Source organism: Periplaneta americana, chromosome 5 (genome assembly GCF_040183065.1).
Source record: "Periplaneta americana isolate PAMFEO1 chromosome 5, P.americana_PAMFEO1_priV1, whole genome shotgun sequence".
In the NCBI taxonomy this organism is placed as follows: domain Eukaryota; kingdom Metazoa; phylum Arthropoda; class Insecta; order Blattodea; family Blattidae; genus Periplaneta; species Periplaneta americana.
Window position 1 is genome coordinate 87,006,116 of NC_091121.1, and position 25,104 is coordinate 87,031,219.

The following is a 25,104-nucleotide window of genomic DNA, read 5'->3' on the forward strand; positions in this document are numbered from 1 at the left end:
CTATAATAATACTGGACATTTATATACTAGCAGCATTGACGTGAGTGCGAAATGTCGCGAAACTGACATCTAGCGGAGAGGTGTGGTATTACGACCACTAATACAAATAGACTATTAACATAGCGGGAATCGGACTATTGTTTAAAACTTGAGGTACTAATATAGAGTCCACACCTGTGAAGTAACGGTCAGCGCGTCTGGCTGCGAAACCAGGTGGCCCGGGTTCGATTCCCGGTCGGGGCAAGTTACCTGGTTGAGGTTTTTTCCGGGGTTTTCCCTCAACCCAATGCGAGCAAATGCTGGGTAACTTTAGGTGCTGGACCCCGGACTCATTTCACCGGCATTATCACCTTCATCTCATTCAGACGCTAAATAACCAAGATGTTGATACAGCGTCGTAAAATAACCCAATAAAATAAAAAAAATAAAAATGAAATAAAACTAATATGGAATAATATATGATACACTTAAGAAATGTTGAATAGTATTTCATGTAACATTATTATTTTATAGCAAAGCCGCACATATGAGAAATATTGCATACTTCATATTACTTTCCGCAATTAATTGTTACATATATTTTCTTTGCTTTAGTGAGACAAATTTAATTCTGACGTTAAGAATGAATTTACAATAAGCTTTATATACGCATTGCTGACAGCTACAAAGATAAAATTGGAAGTAATCTGATGCTTGTAATAAGTAGTAAAGACATGTGGACAACAATAAAACTTGATTTGATAAAATTTTAAAATTTACCATACATTTTAACTTCTATTCATTTATTAGGCCTAAATAAAAAAAAGCTAATTTTTATCGTTCTACCAACACAGAGACGAATGCATTTGGCCTACTAAAGAATTTTGTTGACTCACGTTTTGTGATACCTCGAAAATCGAAAGTATGATTTGGAGCAGTTTATAATTCTGTAATGTAGCAGTTATAAACAGCACATATACAGCATGACATTTTAACACAACACTAAATAATATAACTATTTACTAGCCCAGTAACAGTTTACATTATAGTAGATTATAGATTGCTTCGCGGGTTTCAGCACACACTGCCGCCTAGGTAGCAGCACCTGCGCCGTTCGCGCGCAGAACTGCTAGCTGTCCGGTATTATTATAATAAGGTATCGATGCTAAATAACCCTGTAGTTGATACAATGTCGTTAAATAAGTAAATGAAACTCGTTTCGCGTGCTCTCATGTTAGACGCTCAATAGGCTCCTCATTTAACCTATGTTTCTCGATTATTTTTACTTTCGTTTGATGTTTGAAGAGTTCCGATAGTTTCTTACATTTCTATTCATTTTGTTTTGTCATTGATTATTTTGTCCAAAATTAGGTTTATTTTTAATTTTCGTACAGATTTAATTTGCTTTAGACCTGTTAAAGAATTCTAATATAATTATTTTACTTGCTCAAATTTGATTATTGAGGCTTCTATTGTTTTTTGCACAGGCCAGCTCTGGCTGGCTGACGGACGGACGCACGCAAACTCCTAGTCACTCTCTGATCTTGATAATCGGAGATAAAAGTAGTGTTCAAACTCCTAGGTCTAACGTCGAAGTCTGCCAGTATTAGGCCTAAAATAAATATTTTTTTATGTGGAATGGTGCTGTATCTCCGAAGTTATAGGTTACCAATTGCCGCTAGGTGGCAGATGCATCGCTATTAAGGGCACGTTCTCCTGTACAAAACAGGTTTTTGCGTAGCAACAGTATTCCGGAAAAGCGACTTTTTGTACTGCATTACACTGATGCTACGCCCTCTCTTAACTTCAACTGTCCGATCGGATACTAGATCATGGGAAGTCTGAGATGCCTTAATTTAAATTACACAACGTAAGGATAGATTGATGATATGGAGGTGTATCGATACTAAGTGCAAATTGAAGTTAAAAACTTGTGGTGAAAAAAATAAATAGTGAATTTCAGTGGATCAAACCAGGACTACGAGCCAGACCCAACCATCAACAGGCAAGTACTTAGCAATAGTCTTAAAAGGAAATAATGGAGGACAGTAGAAGTCTTACTAAAATTACCTTTAAAACTTTTCAGAACTGAATTAAAATCACTTCAAACCAGTTGGACTTAACATCGCTTGATATTTTCAGAGTAGGACAAAATGTGAATAATGCAAAACGAGCAGCTCTTTCGCTGCTCCCTAAGAACATCAGTGAAATTCATACGGCTATAAGTGCTATGATAATTGAAACTAATAGGTCAGAAGAATTTTCGTGTTGAATGATGAACAGGAAAATGATATAATTTTTCTTGTCATATAAATTTAGCTTTCTTTTTCTGTAATAATGATACAATTTTAACGCACAGAACCTTTCAGTATTGCTGTAATTTTTATCAGCTCTTCACATTTTATTCTAAAAGAAACGAGTAGGCTACTACATTGCTGTGGTGTTCCAATAATTAATAGTATCTATCACAGACATGACTTAAGTTCCAAACGTAAACTGTGGTTGCAGATTTTGACAGTCATTCACAATATCTTAGCGGACATACTGTATGGCAATGTGTGGTAATAAGATATGCAATCCACGGTAGTGACTGACTGTTATAAGTCTGATCAAATTAGAAAGGAGATTTTGTGTTTCGAATACTTCTAGGCGTTTACATTGTAGTGGCTGCAATAATTGTAGGAGTTCACACCTACCCATTGTGATGTTATTGTACGAGTTTACACATTAATGTTCCATTTTTTCTAAGAGTTTACGTTTCCCGTCGCTGACATAGAGAGACAGAGAGAGAGAGAATGAAGAATGAGAGAGGGAGAAAGAGAAAAAAGGAGAGAGAATGAGAAGCTAAAGAGAGAGGTAATACGAGAGAGGGATATGAATGCTGTTATTCAAAAGTCACGAGGGATTCGGAAGTTCCGTAATTTGTTAAAATATAAGTTTATAGAAAGTAATAATATAGTTTTGTTCATGTAAAGAATGGGATTATTTGCTCATAAACTAATGTTTCAATAAAATTGTTTCGCTATTGTTGGTATGAAAAATAAACAGGAACTGAAGCTATTCTTCAATGAATTATAGGCCATTCTTTATCTCGTGAAACCTACTTACAGCTAATTAGCTTACTTAACTCCGCTGTAAGGTTCTTACTCTGAGCTACGTCGCACGCATTCCTTTGGTTCCACGAGACAACGAATGACCTATAATGTGTGTGTGTATTTTTGCAAATTCATACCGGAAAATAATGACATTGTTCTTACAAATTCTAATTAGTCTTATTCAGTGTTAACACAGTTTAGTATATACAGTTGCGAAGTTCAATACTTACTAAATATGCAAACATAGACAGTTGAAATATGCATCCATAGATAGTTGCTAGCCACCAGGATCGCTACTATCGCCTCATCACAGACTCTTTCCCTAGCAGACGATAAAATGTATTGTACTTTTGATATCGTGTTCTTTTGAAAAATTAACACCTTCCTTCTACTATTGAAATACGAAATACGTAAGGTTTATATATTATTTTCATAAAGTATATATTATATTTTATAAACTCACCTTCCTGGATCTTTCGGAAGGATAACTCTGACCTCTTTTTCTTAGAATTTATAGTGCAACAAACGTCTCCTTGTCCCATATTATTATTCAAATTATTGTATTTTAGCCATTTACATTTCACAGTTTACACAACTTTGCACAACAATGCGAAATACGGCACAGTCAATGCCTTTTCGATCTAGACGGGCCGTAATATATGTTCGGTTTTTCTATTCAGTGTATGGAACTCAGTGAATTATTATAACTTTATTGCATATCATAGCTAAGTTTTATTTAGTGTAATGTGTCCATAAGTTCCCTTTACTTTTTGTTGCATAATATGTTGCAGAAATAATTACAAAACTGTGTTATTTTAATGTGAAGAGAATTTTACATGTTAACATAATCTTTTCGCATCAACATTTTAAGTTTAGAATGGAAGCTATTTTGAGGTTTAATAAAAAAATATATATATTGTGATTTTAATATAGCACATCTACCTTCCTTGATAAAGACAGAAAATTTATCATACCACTCTTATGAAATTAGTGTACGTACGACTGTTACTTCGTCTCTTAGGTAGTAGATAAATACAATAATTCAGTACTCAATTGTAGTATTAAAATACAGACAAATTGAATGTGCGGAGTATAATACATGACATTATGCTTATGTTACTCTTTCTGCATTCCAATTAATTTATATGGTTGAAACGCCGCCCTTCGTGATCGGGTTAAGCGAGTCACATGGTCTGCCTTACGGCCTGTATTAGATCACGATGACAGTGACACAGTCTATTGTTCCTAGTACACACAGCGCTCCAAGCGGCTAGTAACTATCGCGAGAAATGCAAAAAATCACCCCAAGCTTCGCGACTGTATATACTAGACTGTGGTGTTACTATGAATGTAATAGAAGTTGTTCCAGAGCACTGAAAGATTCAGAACTTTATAATGAACTGAGGTATAGACCATCCAATTGTAAGAAGCTTGTAAAAATTTAAGAAACCGATTCCGTGATATAAAAAATGTGGTAGACCAAAGTCGATACTCTACCTAAATAAAGTCTACTCTTTTATGACCAAAACTGTATTATTTTCCTATGAACTCACTTTTTTAATAAGTCAAAGGACTTTCATATCTTTCGTGATTATTAAATAAACTTATACAGGGTGTCTCAGGAGGAATGTAGTTTGGATTAACCTTCATCGATTTAACCTCATATACCTATGTCCGAAATGTAAAGACCCATTCACAATGAAAATTAAACGTAACCGTAACATAAACACAGAAGTTTGCGCCCAGGTTACCAAATCACAATGATTCACATAAACACTGACATAAACATTGTCGTTAGACGTTAACATGAAAGTTTGCAAACTCCAAACTTTCATGCTTATGCTTACGTGATTCGCAAACAATACACAATCGTGGAGCGCTGAAGTATACGACAGAATATGAGGAAATGGCGTCGTTTTTGTATTTCCATGGTTACCAAGTATCTTTGCGGTTATGTTTATATTTCCATCGTGAATGATGGTATGACTTCTTGATTTTACGGTAACGTTTACATTTTTAAGTTAAAGCTTACGTTATGTTTAATTTTCATTGTGAATGGGCCTTAACGGTTAGAAAGTTATGGTGGGCAAACTTTTAAATAAGGAGAGACATTACAGACGTATTTCAATGTTTTAGAACATTATGGTGTGATACATTATTGAAAATGCTGCATCTCGTGTTGTTCCAATAAGTTTATTTCATAATCAAGTACAAACTCAGTAGAAAAAATAATTACACAAGACAAATTATTAATGTTGTCCTTCTTTTATGGATTCCATTAATTCTAAATTCATTTCAGCTACCGGTACCGGTTTTCTTTCCACATCAATGAAACACTTGGTAGCTTGCCAGTTTCAGACAACATCCGGCAGATACGGGAAAACACACAGCTAGATGTAACCTTTCGATTGGGAAGACGTCGTCTATATTCAACAGTAGCCAATATGCATCGTCATCACAAAATTCATAAACAAAAATGATGGTTGCATATTCACTGTGCGAATATGCGAATTAAATATCGAGTAAACGTGTATTCAGCTGTGTGTGTTGCGCAGGCGTTACGGTGCTCAGATGCTGCCGTGTGATAAAGATTTTGCGTAACACGTCAAGTATAGTATACGGAACCGCAAGATGTTCCAGTATTTCTCTCCAGTCGTTAGATTTCGGATATAAGTATATCGATGTAGGTAAATCCAAACTACATTCTGCTGAAGTATTTTACATTCCTCCTGAGACACTCTGTACATAGGATAAACTGTGTGCATATGATATGATATGATATATTTATTTATTTGTCAGTCAACTTTACAATTCACAGTTATGGTGGACCTTCACATTTCTGTTTTTCAATCCACCATCCCTTTAATACATACAACTCTTTTCTATTAATGTATTCTTTGCCGAGTATTTCTTGATTACTTTCTAATGTTCTGTTATAACTGAATTGCTATATGTCCTTCCCTCTCTATCCTCTTCTATTCTCTCCCTCCTATCTAGGCTGTCTCCCTTCCATTTCTCGCTCACCTATTAAATATTGCATATTCCTTCCTTAATAATTTGCGTTATTTGTTTACTTTCTTCTCTATCCTCAAATCCTACCTACTCTTAATCATTATTATCCAGCTATTTTCTCCTACATTACTTGCTGACTTTTCCGTTTACTTTATTTTACAACACTTACATCACTTGTTTTTTTTTCTATCCTCTGTTTATTTATGTATTGATCCCTTTCTCTTTGCTTCACTCCTAAATTTCCTATTTTATTATCTCTTTCCATATATTTATTTCTATAATACTCCTACAGTTATAGTACCCCTGATACTACTCCCAACCCATAACATTGAAAAACATGAAATATCTAATTCACTTAATTACACTTGCATTTTCTCTCTCATTCCACTTCTCATTTGTTCAGATTTTTTTTCACTTTAATTCTCTTGTATACATTGTTTGATAGTCTTATCTTATTACACTATTACATTATCTTCTTACACTTAACACTTTCTTTTCTGTTCCTTTTCTTACACTTTTGCCACTCCTAACTTTCTTGCACTCACTTTTTAGCACTCTTCTTCTTCGCTAATAACCTCTCCAAAGCCCTATCTATTCTGTCCTCACAATCACTAATATCTGATAGTCGCTTCGTTCCTTCACCCGTTCTTATCATGTCTTCTCTTGCATTTCCTCCATTAGTCTTGTCTATGCTCCTGACCTTAGACACTTCCAGCTGTTTCCCTAATTCTTCGTCCGCAGTATTTTGTATCTGCCTCACGTTTTGTTTTCCTCCTTGGTTTATTCTGGTCAGCTGTTTCGTACTCGAAGTAGGCTTCAGATATCGACATTATACATCTCTCGTTTCATTGATATTGAAGTTTTGTGTCGTTTGTATTTTTTCATTCTTCCTAGCGTGCTGCCTTGACGTACGCATATTTTCACGTTCATTGAACCTCCGTTTCACTGCGCCTTGATTCACCTGGCTTTGCTCGATTTCAGTCCAATGTGTGCATATGTATTTATGTATAAGAAGGAAGTAGTGGGATAGCGTATTGTGTAATTGTGCTATTGATTTCGTCTTTATTATGTTATTTTTTGTTACGTCTGTTATTTCAGAAGAAATATTTAATTTATGATAGGTACCAATAATTCTCTGATTAATTGGTTCCTCAAATTATATAAAAACGCGAAAGAAAACTTAGAAACATTATATTCCTAGATTTAGAAAAAACCTTTGCGAAAATGATGAAAGAAAAGCTGTGAGAAATCTGTAAAAGAAAATTATTTCCAATGTAACTATTATAATATGAATTTTAAAGAAGTAATTTTTTTCAATACAAAAATATGCGCAGTTACAAGTTAAGAACTAATTTAGAAAAGAAGATAACTTGAAATGAACAAAGGTATAAGACAAAACATCTCTCAAGTCTGATAACTGACCCTAATATAAAATTAATACTTTAGCTGTTGCAGATGGCAGTATTCATAGCTAATCTGAAAATCGTTTACAAGAAATGACATAAGCATACAAGAGTTACAAATTGGTGAAAAACTATAATTTTCATATATCAGTTAACAAGACAAAAATCATGGAATTTGGAATTCTTCGATAACTTCTAAAATTGAAACAAGTAACAGATCATAGAATCCATGTCTTGTTTCAAATACTAAGAATGTGATAGATTTCTAGAGAATAAAGATATACGTAACAAATTGAATAGCCACCCAGAACAAGGTTGTAACCAACAAATATGAAATTTAAAAAAAAATGGGGAAGAACAATTGTACTATAGATATTTTTAATTTTTAGAGCAAGGTTTAATATCAGATATTTGTGCGGATTTCAATACGAGTGCATGCATTAAACCCTAGACCATATATACCCCAGATAGGTCGGCCTTATAGGCTTTGACGTTAACAACTTTTGTCAGGTTTACTACGCTGCCATCTAGTTGTTACATAAGGAGTCACGTCATAATTCCCATTTGATTTGCATTAGCGACTGTACTGCCCTCTCGTGTTCGTTTACGGTGGACGGGTGGCGATCCTGGCGGTTGTTCTCTTCAAAGTGCATGACGTAGCGATGTTCTGTCTGTTACATATATGATCTAGGATTAAACATAGGACATCATTAACAACCATTATTCACGAAAACTCAACTTATGACAAATGAGGGTTACAACCTTGTTCTGGGCGGCTATTCAATTACTAGTAACAATATTTCAGATGATACGCGTAACAATCCAAAGAACTCTTGCAAACATAACTACAAAGTGAACACGTTTAAAACTAATATGACTCCACTGACTTGTCGGTGTGACACTGAACTATGGATTCTCAAAGATAGAGAGGAAAGCAGATTGCAAACTGCAGAAATGAAATCCTTTCATTCATAAGAAAATGAACGAATAGGTGAATAAGTGACCAAGTGTATGTGTTATGATTAAGTGAATAGGCGAGTGAGTAAACGAGTGACTGAGAGAATTAATGAATGAATAATTTAATTTTTTAATTTTTTAATTTTTTTGAATATGCATATATTTATTTATATTTATCTGTGGTTGTATAACATCCTGGGTTTAATTATGAAGAAGTTATATATAATAATACATTATTTTACCACACTTCCGAGAATCATTGCAGGCAAAGTTCTGGTTATTTTGACACTGTGATGTGGTCTACACTCTGTATTCATTGTAGTTTCCCGTACGTACTACAGATGGCAGGAGCGTCTTGGTTGGCCTTTGAGGGAACTAGGGTTTGCGTATGGTCCACCTGTCAAGACGTCGTCCTAGCTTTAAAGTTCTGTAATATAGTGACATTGATAACAGAATACCACATGCTCTGTTGCGGTTGTTTAGTTTTGTAGTTTGTTTTGCTAACGGTCTTGTGAGAAGTGCAGCTTTGATACTTCAAATCGATCTGACGAACGAACCACATTCATTGCACTATTCGGAACTATTATTATAAAGGAAGACTTGCTAACTGAAGGACTGCACAGCACACAACAAACTTTCACAGTTATTTTGACAAAAAAAAAAAAAAAAAGCTCAATCAGCTGACAGATTCTCACCAAGAAAGACAGAATTTCGCCACTATACAGATCCTGCGAGACCTTCAGTGGAAAGGGGGCATTAATAATAATAGTCTCTTACTAAACACGAAGGCTACCGGCGTAACTAAGGCGGTAGCGCGTTTGTTTGCCAATCCGGAGTTACGCTCGGGCGTGCGAGTTCGATTTCTTGGGCTGATTATCTGGTTGGATTTTTTTTTTTTTAGATTTTCTCCAACTTCAAAGCGAATGTCAGGCAATCTATGGCGGATCCTCGGCCTCATCTCGCCAAGCACCATTTCTCTATCACCAATTCCATCGACGCTAAATAACCCAATAGTTGATACAGCGTCGTTAAAAAACCAAGTAAAAGAATAAACACGAATAGTCCCGCGCTGTGGCGTCGTGATGTAAGGCATCCTGCCTAGGACTTGCGTTACGGACTGCGCATTGATTCGAATCCTCATGGGGGAAGAAATTTTCTCATTAAATTTTGGCCAATGTATTGGATCGGTGTCCACCCAGCATCCTGATGAACTTGGATAGCTGCAATGGGCAGCGAAACCTAGTTACGAAAGCCAACTATAATGGCTGAGGGGATCATCGTGCTAACTATATGATACATTATTGTTGGATGATCGTTCACCTTTGCTTCGGCATGTAGGCGTGAGACCAGCAGCCGGCTTTTCAGTCTGGGCCCTTATAGGGCTGTAGCTCCACAGATTATTACTGAACATGAACGTGTACAGGTTTCAGCCATTTTTATTTTGTTCTGAAGACTTGGCTCGAGGCCTAGGAAAGTGAGGATCTTGTGGAGTATTGGTAGGATAGTGATGATAATGGTGAGAGAACGAGAAATTCCGAGAAAAACCACTCGAGTCCACTTTGTCCACCTCAAATTCCTTCGTAACCCAAACAAGAATCGAACCCGGGTTACCACAGTGAAAGGCAGAGAACTAATGACTCAGGCACAGGCGAATTAAGAGGACAATGGAGTAAAGTGTCTTCGAGTACTTTCTACCGTTCTCATTCGAGTATTGCTTTAATTCCTTTATATCATCATTTTTTATCGTCCCTGAATAATATTTTTATGGAAAGATAAAGAAGTAAAGGTATCCCTTTCACATGTCATGAAGACGGCGGAGCATGGAGGTAGAGCCCCACGCTTTCTTGACCTCTGTACTGGAATGAGGTGATGTAACCTGCACCACGCTCCGACCGCCTTTTACCGCCGGGACAGACCCGATACTCAATTTGTTAGGAGGCTGAGTGAATCTTGGGGCCGTTCTGTAGGTTTGGCAACAAGAAAATTCCGTCACCACGTCGGATCGAACTCCGGACCTTCCAGTCCGTAGCCAGCTGCTCTATCAACTGAGCTACCCGGCCCCCTTTATGAAAAGGTACCTATATTAAAATAATAATTAATAACTGTTATAATTTTTTTCTGTTCCGCGTTACACGTCATCTTTTAAGTCTTGTTTCGGAAATGCAGTCATAGCCTATATCTGAGCTGGATACTCTGATCAAAGGCGAATTTGTTTGACGATTACACTGTACAACATGAAAAATGCCCTTTACATGAAAACATGTGTTTCTTGTATATTTATGGCTGGAAATAACGAATCTGTACTCGGTTTTTGCCTAAGACGAACCATTTTCCAAAAAATCCACAATTTAGTATTTTATGTATTTCCTCGATAATATTGCTATGTTTCCTTAATGTAAATTATTTTTCGAATATCCTGCTTCTTCTATCAAACATTTTCAGTGCAGGGATAGATTTAGACACATTTAGAAATATATATCTACATCAATCATTCACTGCCAGGTTGATCATGCCATAATTCCAGCATTCATTTAGAAGACGACAAAGCAATTTTGGGCACTTTGAGGAGAAAGAAGGCATTATTTATTGCTGTGATGTGAATGGGTTATTTCAGGCATTGGGACATGAACACATTGTAGGAGACTGGCGCCTGTTTATTGACTCTTCCAAACGTAGTCTAAAGGCAGTACTCCTCCATATAGGCAATGTTTTTCCCTCTGTTCCTATAGCATATAATGCTGTAAATACCAAGGAAACATATGAGGTAATGAGTGCTATATTGAAATTAATTGACTACTCTACATTCAAATGGCACATTTGCGGAGACTTAAAAGTTATTGGGATATTAACAGGCATGCAACAAGGATACACTAAATTCTGCTGCTTCCTATGTGAATGGGATAGTCGTGACAGAAAAAGTCACTACATCCGTAACCAGTGGCCTCCACGACAAAACTACATTCCTGGCACCAAAAACATCTCATGAACCACTTGTGAATCCGCAATATGTCTTTCTTCCACCATTGCACATTAAACTTGGTTTAATGAAAATGTTTGTAAAAGTGCTGGACAGAGAAGGGTTAGCCTTCTTGTATCTCAGAAACAAATTCAAAAGTTTAAGTGAGGTAAAGGTAAATGAAGGGGTTTTTATTGGCCCACAAATTAAATCAGTCATGCACGACGAAGACTTTGAAAATAAACTATCAGAAGGAGAAAAAGCAGCCTGGCAGGCATTTAAATCAGTATGTTCAAGTTTCCTTGGAAACGAGAAAGCTGAAAACTATGAAGATCTTGTTCGTGACATGGTGAAATGCTTTCGTGTTATAGGCTGCAATATGTCTTTAAAACTACACTTTTTGGACTCACATCTAGATTTTTTCCCTCAAAACCTGGGTGCAGTTCGTGATGAGCATGGCGAAAGATTCCACCAGGACATTGCTATGTTTGAAAAGCGCTTCAGTGGACGATGGAATGGAAGTATGCTAGCTGAATATTGTTGGTCTACTATCAGGGACACTCCACCAGATGCCTACAAGCGGAAACGGCCAAAAAATCATTTGTGTGTATGTGTTTTCCGTAATGAGTGTCGCTGTTAATTTTCTCTCTGACCAATTTGTATAAATATGAAAAGCGGGTCTCCTAAAAAAACGGTACGTGATGGACCATTTTGGTTTTCAGATATGAATCAAGCACCTTTTGTTTATACAGAATCACATACTTTTATCTAAAGGGCAGACACAAAGTTCAAATTTGTTGTACAGTGTTATGTTTGTCATCTATGATAGGCATTTTAGTTAAAATGTTGTTGTTAGTGCGAAGACAGGTTAGAACCTCATAAGTGACACAAATGAGGTATCACTTATGAAGCAACTAAGCCAGGAGATAATTGCGTAGGGTGGCCTCTCCATTACATACATCGGTGACTAGTAACATATTACATTGATTAGGCCAGATGTGTACAAACAATTGTTACAATGTTAGCCGTTAAATCTGAGGTTCAAACCCAATAAAATCCTGAGCATGGCTTCTTGGGGATGAAGTAAAGCTGAATGTCTCGGGTCGTAGTTTTGAAATATACAGGGTGAATCAAAAATACGTGTACAAACTTCAGGCATGGGTTCCTTACACCAAAAGAACTTCATTTCTTTATGCACTCATTCATAGAAAGCTGTGACTCGTTGTATCAGAAATCGACTGCAGATGGCGAAGTGTTGCCATGGGGACTTGTTTACATGTGTAATTTGTCATTAGTCTGTCTTCAACGTTGCAATTGTGAACATGGAGTGAGTTAACGTGTTTCGTTCAACCATGGCAGGACGATATTCATTTCGTGAGCGGGCTGACATCATTTTTATGTATGGTCGCGCGAATGGTAATGGACGCGAGGCTGTACGGCTGTATCAGATGGCGTTTCCAGACCGAAGACAACCGAATCATGAAACCTTTGTTGCTGTGTATCGTCGCGTTGCTGAGACAGGAACCGTTGCACCACAGACTGGTGATCGAGGAAGACCAAGAGTTGTTCGTACGCCGAACCTCGAAGAAGACATTTTACACTGTGTCGAAGACGATTCAGGTATCAGTACAAGACAATTGGCTGTGGCAACTGGTACATCACACAGTACAGCATGGAGGGTACTTCACGAGCAGCTCTTGTATCCGTATCATATGCAACGTGTGCAGGGCCTTTCGCCTGCCGATTATCGACCACGGGAGAACTTTTGCCGATGGTTTCTAGCACAAATAGCCAATCCATTGTTTGTCTCATCAGTTTTGTTTACAGACGAGGCAACGTTTGGGAGAGATGGAATTACCAATTTCCACAATGAAAACGTATGGTCAGTTCGTAATCCTCGTGCTGTATTTCAGGCTAGACATCAGCAACAATTTAGGATTAATGTGTGGGCTGGAATTGTAGGTGACTGTCTGGTAGGTCCATACGTTCTACCAGCACGTCTTACAGGTGCTATCTACAGGGACTTTATCCAAAACACTCTTCCAGAATTACTGCACGAAGATGTGCCTCTGAACATAAGACAAAACATGTGGTTCATGCATGATGGGGCTCCAGCACATTTTAGTCGCCTTGTTCGAGATACACTGACTGGTGTCTACCATGACAGATGGATAGGCAGAGGAGGACCAGTTCAATGGCCAGCATGTTCTCCCGACCTCAATCCTTTGGATTTTTATCTTTGGGGGCACCTTAAACAATTGGTTTATGGACAGACATCCCGGATCAAGAAACTCTTCATCGACGTGTCATGGAAGCCTGCGAAACCATTCGACATCATCCCGGAGTATTTGAAAGGGTGCTACAGTCCATGATTCGACGAGTGCATGCATGTCTAGAAGCAAGAAGAGGACATTTCGAGCATTGGTTATGAGTTTTGTGTATGGCATATTATGAGTGTACCAATGTGTTGAACAGTTCCTAACGGGGAAACAAAGGATTATGGGACATATGTTCATATGAACTTTTTTCCTTCTTTTGGTGTAAGGAACCCATGCCTGAAGTTTGTACACGTATTTTTGATACACTCTGTATAAAATAACCCTATCCTTGATAAAGACTACAGGCAAACGTTTCTGCTGTTACTACTACTACTACTACTACTACTACTACTACTACTACTACTACTACTACTACTATTACTACTACTACTACTGTTGCTGCTGCTGATAATGCTACTACTAGCTACTGTTGCTGCTGCTACTACGACTACTACTGCTACTACCGGTACTACTGTTGCCGCTGTTACTACTGATACTACTACTGTTGCTGCTGATGATACTACTACTACTACTACTACTACTACTACTACTGTTGCTGTTGCTACTACTACTACTGTTGCTGCTGTTACTACTAATACTACTACCACTACTACTGTTGCTGATACTGCTACTACTACTACTACTACTGTTGCTGCTGATACTGCTACTACTACTGTTACTACTACTACTACTACTACTACTACTACTACTACTGACGCACTATATGACATGTCACAAAGTGCTGGTGGACGAGATTTTCTCTCATTAGTTTAATTTATATCCTCATCACTATTCATCTTACATAAATTAACTATAAAGGAAATTTAATATGATGATACAAGAAAATATATTTCGAGATTTTCACGGATAATATCGGAAAATAGATTTCTGGAATGCTATATTTCTTTGTGCAGGGATTCCTCCTGAACGTTTAGGACCTAAAATAATGGAAGGATTTTGTTCATAGTCAGAATTCTTAAGTTAATTTAATGATATGTTCCGAAAATCTGAAATTTGTTGGGACAAGGAACGGGTTACAAGGTGATTTTTTTCTGGGTCCTTGGACGAACTTCCCTTGAGTATCGCAAGTAAATGTAGCCTAATGGAACCTCCAGTCTTACATCCTTTCAGAAGAGAGCCATCTTATCGATTTTTATCCGGCTTTCAAAATCCATCATCTCAACTATTCATGAACTCCAAACTTAAGCATGGTTAGTTTTAAACCGCTGAGAATGTCGACTCAGCTTAAAGAAGTACAGAATGTCATAAGATGGGCTTTTCGTTGACTGAACCCAATCCTTTTGAATGTGAAGCACCAGCGGAATGTCCTAAGGCTGAATTTTATAAAGATGGTTTCGGTTGCATAATTCTTGAATAAGGAAGCGGAGGGAGATATATGAAATTTAAACGATTCAATTTAATCATTTTTAAGACTAGCAATTTTTAAACTGCCGGCTGGGTGAAATCAATATTGGCTGAGATAAATCGCAGAGGTGTTGGCAGCCGTAACAAGGCGGCACAAGTGCCTGCTAGTTCCATCTCCTGGCCGGAAACACACCAAATTGGAATGTTAGGCGGAAATTGCTTGTTAGAAAACTCACATCACCTACATTAACTCTCTCCAATACCAACATTCCAACTCGAAATTCCAAGAAAAACTTTTAATTTTCAATCGCCTTCTTCCGCAATGATGGGGGAGGAGATTTCCTTTGTTTCCGGATGCCAGATCCAATGCAAGGGGAACTCCATCACCTGGTTTCCTGCGTATTTGCGCATTTCGTCAAATCAGATTCTCACGGAGTTTTTATTTTTGTTTTCACAATATACTAAGTGTAGAAAAGTACTACAGTGCTCTACAAATGGAATGAATATTACTATGAGAAGTTACAAATTCGTTGTGATTATTATATTTAGTACTACAGCCAACTAGAACTTAATTTCGCTTTCCAGTGTTAAGCGATGTTTTCGCATTCGCACCTTTCCGCACATTGGTACTGCTTACCATGAATGGGGGTTTGAACAGTTATTACAAATACGTACTCCTAAATACGATAAGTGCTGACGTTGAGTAATTATTTTATCGTTGAAAATTGAGAAGTACCTAACTTAAAATGCCTATAATTGGACGGAGTTACGCAACAACAGACCGAGTGGAGAGCTGCAGAATAGCGCTTACAACAGGTTAGATTCGATCGGTTAGGGAACATCAGTCAAGGTCGGGCGTCCGGCCGAATATTCAATTTTCAACCGGTTACCCCATAAGTTTTGCAGGATAGATAGAAAACCAGGCGCACTTCATCATACATGAAACCGACATTTTCTGAGTACACAAACAGAGTAACAAATGAAGGATATTTACTTTGTCTTATTAAAAAATGTGTTTCCTTGATATAGGTCTACAAGTATTGATTGGACTCTTTAATACACTTATCTTCATAACTAATACATAAATGAACAAATGAACTTTGGTAACAAGAAAGGAAATAAGTGTAATGCAGAATATGAAGTCTGGCGCGTAAAGAAATGCAAGATTAAAATAAATTACAATTGCTTACTAAGAGGATAGCAAATAAGTACATAGGCCTACATTCTAGTGTAATATTTAATTTTAAACTCAAAATGCATACCTCTAAAACAGTAGTCGTTAATGTATAATATATTTATTACTGTATTTTATTAATAAATCATTTTTTTAAGAAGATAGAGTATTATTAACAGAAAGAAAAGTATTATGAAGCTCAAATGCTTGTACTTTCACGAAGCATATTGTTGCCCTTGAAGGTACCAACTGTACTACCTGATTTGGATGAATGAATCAATGAATCTATGAATGAATCACCTAATGAATGAATGAGTTAATCAGTGAATAAATAAATGAATAAATAAATAAATAAATAAATAAATAAATAAATAAATAAATAAATAAGTAAATAAATAAATAAACAAATAAATAAATAAATAAATAAATAAATAAATAAATAAATAAATAAATAAATAAATAAATAAATAAATAAATAAATAAATAAATAAATAAATAAATAAATACTTACAAATGGCTTTTAAGGAACCGGCAGGTTCACTGCCGCCCTCACATAAGCCCGCCATCGGTCCCTATCCTGTGCAAGATTAATCCAGTCTCTATCATCATATCCCACCTCCCTCAAGTCATTTTAATATCATCCTCCCATCTACGTCTCGGCCTCCCCAAAGGTATTTTTCCCTCCGGCCTTCCAACTAACACTCTATATGCATTTCTGGATTCGCCCATAAGTGCTACATGCCCCGCCATCTCAAACGTCTGGATTTAATGTTCCTAATTATTTCAGGTGAAGAATACAATGCGTGCAGTTTTGCGTTGTGTAACTTTCTCCATTCTTCTGTAACTTCATCCCTTTCAGCCCCAAATATTTTCCTAAGAACCTTATTCTCAAACATCCTTAATCTCTGTTCCTCTCTCAAAGTGAGAATTCAAGTTTCACAACCATACAGAACAACCGGTAATATAACTGTTTTATAAATTCTAACTTTCAGATTTTTTTGCCAGCAGACTAGATAACAAAAGCTTCTCAACCGAATAATAGCACGCATTTCCCATATTTATTCTGCGTTCAATTTCTTGCCGAGTGTCATTTATATTTGTTACTGTTGTTTCAAGATATAAATAAATAGATAGGTAGGTAGGTAGGTAGGTAGATAGATAGATAGATAGATAGATAGATAGATAGATAGATAGATAGATAGATAGATAGATAGATAGATAGATAGATAGATAGATAGATAGATAGATAGATAGATAGATAGATAGATAGATAGATAGATAGATAGATAGATAGATAGATAGATAGATAGATAGATAGATAGATAGATAGATAGATAGATAGATAGATAGATAGATAGATAGATAGATAGATAGATAGATAGATAGATAGATAGATAGATAGATAGATAGATAGATAGATAGATAGATAGATAGATAGATAGATAGATAGATAGATAGATAGATAGATAGATAGATAGATAGATAGATAGATAGATAGATAGATAGATAGATAGATAGATAGATAGATAGATAGATAGATAGATAGATAGATAGATAGATAGATAGATAAAATGCATTAAGTTGTGTTGTTTTTGGTGTCGTGCAATATGTTTTAGAACATTACTCTACGGGAAACATTTTTATTATCGTTTTTGGTGAAGTTTCTTATAGGTTATTATTGTAAAATTTCTTGACATTAGGCAGAAATCATGAAGTCATCTTTGAAATACTGATCTTGAAATACAATTTATTATTATTTTTATCTTTTTTTTGCTGTTTTATTTGTAGAATAAAGAACCATTTTCTTAAATTTGTGTTGTTTTTTTTTTAAATATATCACACATGTATATGGAGTCATACTATATTGCGACAATACTATTTTTGACAGGGAAATTTGAATTACGTTTATACGGGCATTTTCCGTGTAGAATATTCCAATTCTTCATGCATGTATTTCTTGTAAATAGTTTGCATGTACCTCCCCGAAACTTTTGTTTTTCATGATTTTATGGTTTCTCGAAAAATATAGTCATATCATGGAATTAATTATTACATAAATAAGATATTTTCCTTTTTTGAGTTACAAAAATTATACATTTGTATGAAATACCTCATTCCACAAGGGTCTGGCTAATAGCCTGTATTAACTGGTGACCTTATGGATTTCACTAGTTCATCTTTGCAATATTTTCGGAGCTGAAAAACCACCCTTAGGATCACTTGCGCATCTCTCCCTTCCGAAGGTTTCACACCTAATGGGCCCACCTATACGCTTCACATGCAGAAATACTTTCATCCACCCGCTCCATCTGTACACTTAAAAACACAAATACTGCAGGTTTTTCATAAAACGCAAGTAATGGCTGTGATTTGTTTACCTGGTCCTAAGGCAGGTTAGCCATACTTATCCTATACGTAGGTCTTCGTCTGTTTGATTGGTCTAGCCATACATAGATTACTTATCCTTTAGATCAGCGGTCATCAACACAGTGCACCCTCGGGCTAGGATCTCTTACCCGCGAATAAGAGACTGCACTATGGCGCATCCGTGGCGGGTATGCTCTCTCCCTCTTCCTGCTGCACGACGGAGTATATTACTACGCACTACTTCCCCATTACTCATTTCAGCGAGTGCTGACGACCACTGCTTTAGATGTTGAGGACATGATTGGTGATGGAACCTGAAAGTAGTTGCGAATAGTGGGAGAGAATAAGACATGATTATAAACCTTATATTCTATATTATTGTTCAGAATTTGACTCTGATCTGAATGAAGAAAAAGCAATATTGAATTGTTTAAAAGAAGATAGATCTAGATTGGGCTTTTTCCTTTGTTGGCAACAGAAAAGAAAACCAGAACGTTTAGAAGATTGGCTGTATGTTCACCTTTAGGTAAGGTCAGCCAAGTAGATTTAGATATTTGTGATGACTCCAACTAGCAGGAACTGCTTACGTCTGTTTTTGACCACTTTAAGACGAAGATAGAGCCAATCTTCGGAAACGTGATTATCTTTTTCATTGCATGTAATGGAAAAAATCCAATCACTCTTTTAAGACTCTTTAAATATTGCGCGCTAATTGCTTTGTTATTTTGTTGCAGGTAAGTGTTGTCTTCTCTGATACAATGCGCATGCAACCGTGATGACGGAAACGTAAAAATGGGAGAGTTTTATATAAAAGTACCAGCAGAAAGAACTGTCTATAGTAATGTGATAAGAGGTCTGAGATTTGCCGATAAATCCACGATTTAACCTATTCAGACATTGTGGAGTCGAAATAGATGAATAACGATTACTGCATAAAGAAATTGAATGTTATTGAGTAATGTCAATTGAGAAAAGCGAAATACAGGTTTAAAAATGTTAATTACATGTACTGCGCTTTTCGCTTGTTATTATAACAGAAATACGTTCTCATTATCTGCTGAAATCATAATTTAATTTAAACATTTTATAGTATAATTATAAATAACCTGATTAATACATTAATTAAATGAACAATTGTTATGAAGGAGTGTCATTTTCTTTAGATACAATGGACATGGAATTAGAAGATGAAGATGCAGGTGTGGAAGTAGGATTTCGTACTTTATTTAGTACAGTGGATTCATGCTCATCGATTTACGTGGAAACAGTTGGCGACATTGTCTAAACAAAAGGACGACCATGCGATAAATTGATATTGACAAATCGAGCTGCAGAAATTATCGCGTTGTATGACTGTGATTATGTGGAATTCAAAATTTCACTACACTTCATTGGCCGAAAATGGAATGACGTCATATAAACGAATTAGTCTTGGTAATTCTATAGTCTCATATTCCATTACTGAATTTTTTTCATTGTAGATGTTATTCTGTCTGTGCATAATTGTTTCTTGACAAATACCTCCCAATTTCACCTCTAATTGCCACATTGATTATCATTTTAAGAATGTAATTTTTACAATACAAATTTTATATTTATTCTATACTTCTAAGTGTTCAATAGTCACAGTTTCATTTTGAAAAGGGTAAAATTCTCATCAGTGTTTTGTTATTCTTTTTTTCTATGAAGTTTGCACGTTTCAACTGATTAGTCATTCCGAAAACTGAGGTCCATCCATTGAGACTATAATCAGCAAAAAGATATTGAAACATTTATTTATAAATCAACATAACACTAAAGGAAAGAGTCGGTTATTGTTTCAGTCACACTAACAATATGAACTTGGTGTCAACATGTCTGTAAGTAATGTGAAGACAAGCGCAGAGTGAATCGCGATGGCTGTGACGTTGGTACACCTTGTGCTTCCGTTTCATTCCGTGAAGAGGAGGCGTTTGTGGAGGGACGACGCCTCGAGGAAGTGACGCGTTGGGAGGTGGGAGGTGGGAAGAGGATTGAATTCTTATTAAGACATACTGAATCAGGCGGCGAGGTTATCTCAATGTTGGGATTATCTTGGATATAAGCTCCGACTTTAAGAAATCTTCAGGCAAGCTCCCTGAATATTTCTGAAAGGCTCAAGGTATATGACGTAATTCCATCCGCTGTTCTTGAAGTTGACCTACTGCTTCTCAGCAAAGTGCTCACTTCTTTTTGTTACACAGGCTACCTTGGAAAATTCTTAGTGAGAATCTGCTTTGGGACAGGCTTTCCTTCGGTACTTCGGCTTCCACTGTCATTCACACTTCTCAGTTGTTCTACTATCGATATGTGTGCTACACTGTTTGACAATGAAATTTTTCTTTAAATAAAACTATACATCTTGATTACACAACTTTTAACAGTACCCTATATCACTTCGGAATATGTATTATATATCTTCGAGTGTTAAATATTACAGTACCTGGTTAACTAGTTTCAGCCTGTTATTGGCCATCTTCGAACTGGTTGGTGCTGGTCTTGGCGTCTTTTGTTTATGTTTCCTGTGGGGGTGTGTTTGTGTAGTGTAATGTGGAGTCAAAGAGTGTGTGTGTGTTCTGAAATTGAGTTGTGTGTTGAGAATTTCATTTGGATGTGTTTTTGTGTCTATATATATTTCGTATTGTGCAAATCTAGTCTTTCAGGTGAAGCTCCCTGTAAAGCAGATTTGAATAATTCCAAGGGAAAAATTGTTCCGGGGCCGGGTATCGATCCCGGGACCTCTGGTTGAACGTACCAGCGCTCTACCACTGAGCTACCCGGGAACTCCACCCGACACCGTCTCAACTTTTCCCTTTATATCCACACAACTCGCGAGGGCTGACGAAACGCCAGAGACCCACAACGAGTGCACACAATCTCTGTGTGACTTGAAATTGTGGTTTTCTGTTAACGTACACAGTAACGTATATATTATGCAAATCTAGTCTTTCAGGTGAAGCTCCCTGTAAAGCAGATTTGAATAATTTCGAGGGAAAAATTGTTCCGGGGCCGGGTATCGATCCCGGGACCTCTGGTTGAACGTACCAGCGCTCTACCACTGAGCTATCCGGGAACTCCACCCGACACCGTCTCAACAACAGGGATATAAAGGGAAAAGTTGAGACGGTGTCGGGTGGAGTTTCCGGGTAGCTCAGTGGTAGAGCGCTGGTACGTTCAACCAGAGGTCCCGGGATCGATACCCGGCCCCGGAACAATTTTTTCCTTGAAATTATTCATATTTCGTATTGTTCGAATGTGTTTGGTTTTTGACTTTTTGGTTGAATATGTAGAATTTCCATGTCTGTGTTTATGTCTCTGTAGGTGTGGTTTGCATTTGTGATGTATTTTGCAAATGTGAAAGTGTTTTGTAGTTTCGTTATGGCTGTGATGTGTTCTTTGTAACGTGTTTGAAATGATCTGCCTATGTAGAAGTTGTTGCAGGTGTTGCATTTGAGTTTGTATACGCCTGTTTGGTTGTATTTGTTTGTTTGTGTGTTGAGATGCTTTTCTAGAGTATTATTTGTTCTGTATGCGAAGTTGTAATTTAATTTCTTGAACGAGGTTTCAATATTGTATGTTTTTTTGTTTTCTTATGTTAGTGTGATGTATATTTTGTGTTCTTGTGTTTGTGTTGTATTCTTATGTTTTTGTGATTGTTTTATCTTTCTTATTATGTTGTCTATTATGTTATGGTTAAATTCATTTTCTTGTGTTAGGTATTTGATTGTGTTTAGCTCTTCTTTGTAGTCTTGTTGGCTCATTGTTATGCTGAGTAGTCTGTGTACCATTATTCGGAATCCAGCTTGTTTGTGTTATGTTGGGAGATTGGACCTGTAACAACTTCTACATAGGACAGACAGGCAGATTATTTCAAACACGTTCAAGAAAAAACCGTCCTGTCCGAGACAGAATGTCTGATGCAGTATGCTGCCGGCCTTACCGATTTTTCAGTGAGAAATAACAGGGCCGACTAGAACCCTAGATCATATATGTAACAGATAACTCATCGCTATGTTAAAATCGGCAGCATTTTGAAGAGAACAACCTCCAAGATCGCCACCCGTCCGCTGTAAACGAACACGAGATGGCAGTACAGTCGCTAATGCAATTCAAATGGGAATTATGACGTGACTCCTGATGTAACAACTAGATGGCAGCGTAGTAAACCTGACAAAAGCTGTTAACCTCAAAGCCTATAAGGCCGACCTATCTGGGTATACAGTATATGATCTAGGCTAGAACTCACCTGGATCGTCTACCTACTTGACAGGTCGAAGATATAGATCGCTAAGCTATCGCATGAACCAAACCATCGCTTAAGACAATACATAACGAAGGGAAATTAGAAACTACTAAGTACGAATTGAAGGGATATTAATCTCCAATTTATTACCGGAAATCGAAACCGAAAGTACCACATGAGGTACAACGGACGACTTTTTTGACGAGTTTTTACAGACTGAGTTACAACTGAGGAATTAGCATGCATGAAAGTATCGATTCTCTGTGTTCAACATTTTATGGAGCATTATGTACGGTACTCATAGACACAAGGTCCAACTTCTCTTTTGGCAAAGTAAGAAAAGAGTTCCTGGCAGACAGTGACATCTTATGAATATTTTAATTACCGCAGGGAGAGTGATGCCGGCGTAATTAATGTTGGGAAGACAGAGCGTAGGTTAGATTTAAGACGGAGGTGTTGACACGTACATAGTCTGTCGCAGATATAAATATAGTAGTTGAATGGTTAATATTTTGCATGGTTTTCCCTACTAGAGACCTGGGATCAAATACGGGGAAAATTAAGTTATTGTTAGAGCTGTGTCTGTGACTCGAGCGCTAGCAAGCTGGTCTTCCATGCAGGCGGTCCGGGTTCGATCCTTATCCTGATCGTGATGGAAAATGTAGTAAACAAAGCAGACATAGCAGAATGTATTTCTCGGTGTACTCCTTTTCTCTCTGTTAAGGCTGGTTCACAATAAACCAGAAACGAGAACCAGAACGAGAACGAGAACGAAAAAATGGTTAAAATGTATATATTTAAATGTGATCATTCACAATTAACGAGAAGCTTGCCGGAGCTGGTTTATAATAAACCAGAAACGAGAACCAGAATGAGAACTGGAACGAAAAAATGGTTAAAATGTATATATTTAAATGTGAGCATTCACAATTAACGAGAAGCTTGCCGGAGCTGGTTTATAATAAACCGGAAACGAGAACCAGAATGAGAACTGGAACGAAAAAATGGTTAAAATGTGTATATTTAAATGTGAGCATTCACAATTAACGAGAAGCTTGCCGGAGCTGGTTTATAATAAACCGGAAACGAGAACCAGAATGAGAACTGGAACGAAAAAATGGTTAAAATGTGTATATTTAAATGTGAGCATTCACAATTAACGAGAAGCTTGCCGGAGCTGGTTCACAAGAAACCGGAGACGAGAATCAGAATGAGAACGAGAACGAAAAAATTGTTAAAATGTATATATTTAAATGTGAGCATTCACAATTAACGAGAAGCTTGCCGGAGCTGGTTCACAAGAAACCGGAAACGAGAATCAGAATGAGAACGAGAACGAAAAAATGGTTAAAATGTGTATATTTAAATGTGAACATTTCACAATTAACGAGAAGCTTGCCGGAGCTGGTTCACAAGAAACCAGAAACGAGAATCAGAATGAGAACGAGAACGAAAAAATTGTTAAAATGTATATATTTAAATGTGAGCATTCACAATTAACGAGAAGCTTGCCGTAGCTGGTTCACAAGAAACCGGAAACGAGAATCAGAATGAGAACGAGAACGAAAAAATGGTTAAAATGTATATATTTTTTAATGTGAACATTCACAATTAACGAGAAGCTTGAATTCTTAAATATTCTGTCATAAATTCTGAAGTTGGTTAACCTGTGTTTATGTTGGCTGGTTTGTTCTCATGAGAGAACGTCAATGGTTAATTATACACATATAACATCAGATTACATAATATCGACTTTACATATCGTTATTGTCATACCTATCGATATGCATAGCCATGGTTTACTGTGGAAAAAAAAAATCTTCACTTTCACGTCCTCCGTTTCCAATTCTCGTTCTAGTTCTCGTTCCCGGTTTATTGTGAACCAGGCTTTATTCCATTAACATAGGGTGACCAGATGTCCTACTTTTCGCAGGATACCTTTTTTTAGCTCCTTATCCTACTGCCCGCGTAAAAGCTTGAATTTCCTATAAATATTTTGATTTTTAAGTCTATCCTGCTAAAAGTCCTGCGAAATAAAGTTTGAAGCGAAAGTTCTATGTTTTCTATTCTTTCAAAGAAAATAATAGAAAATAGATGAAAAGTCTAACCTGAAGCCAGAAACTTTAAACGTATGTATTAAGCTGATCAGAGTGTAATCTGAATTACATCCGTCTTGAATTCTGTGACTTCCTTCTTGGACAGCATTAGTTGTTGAAA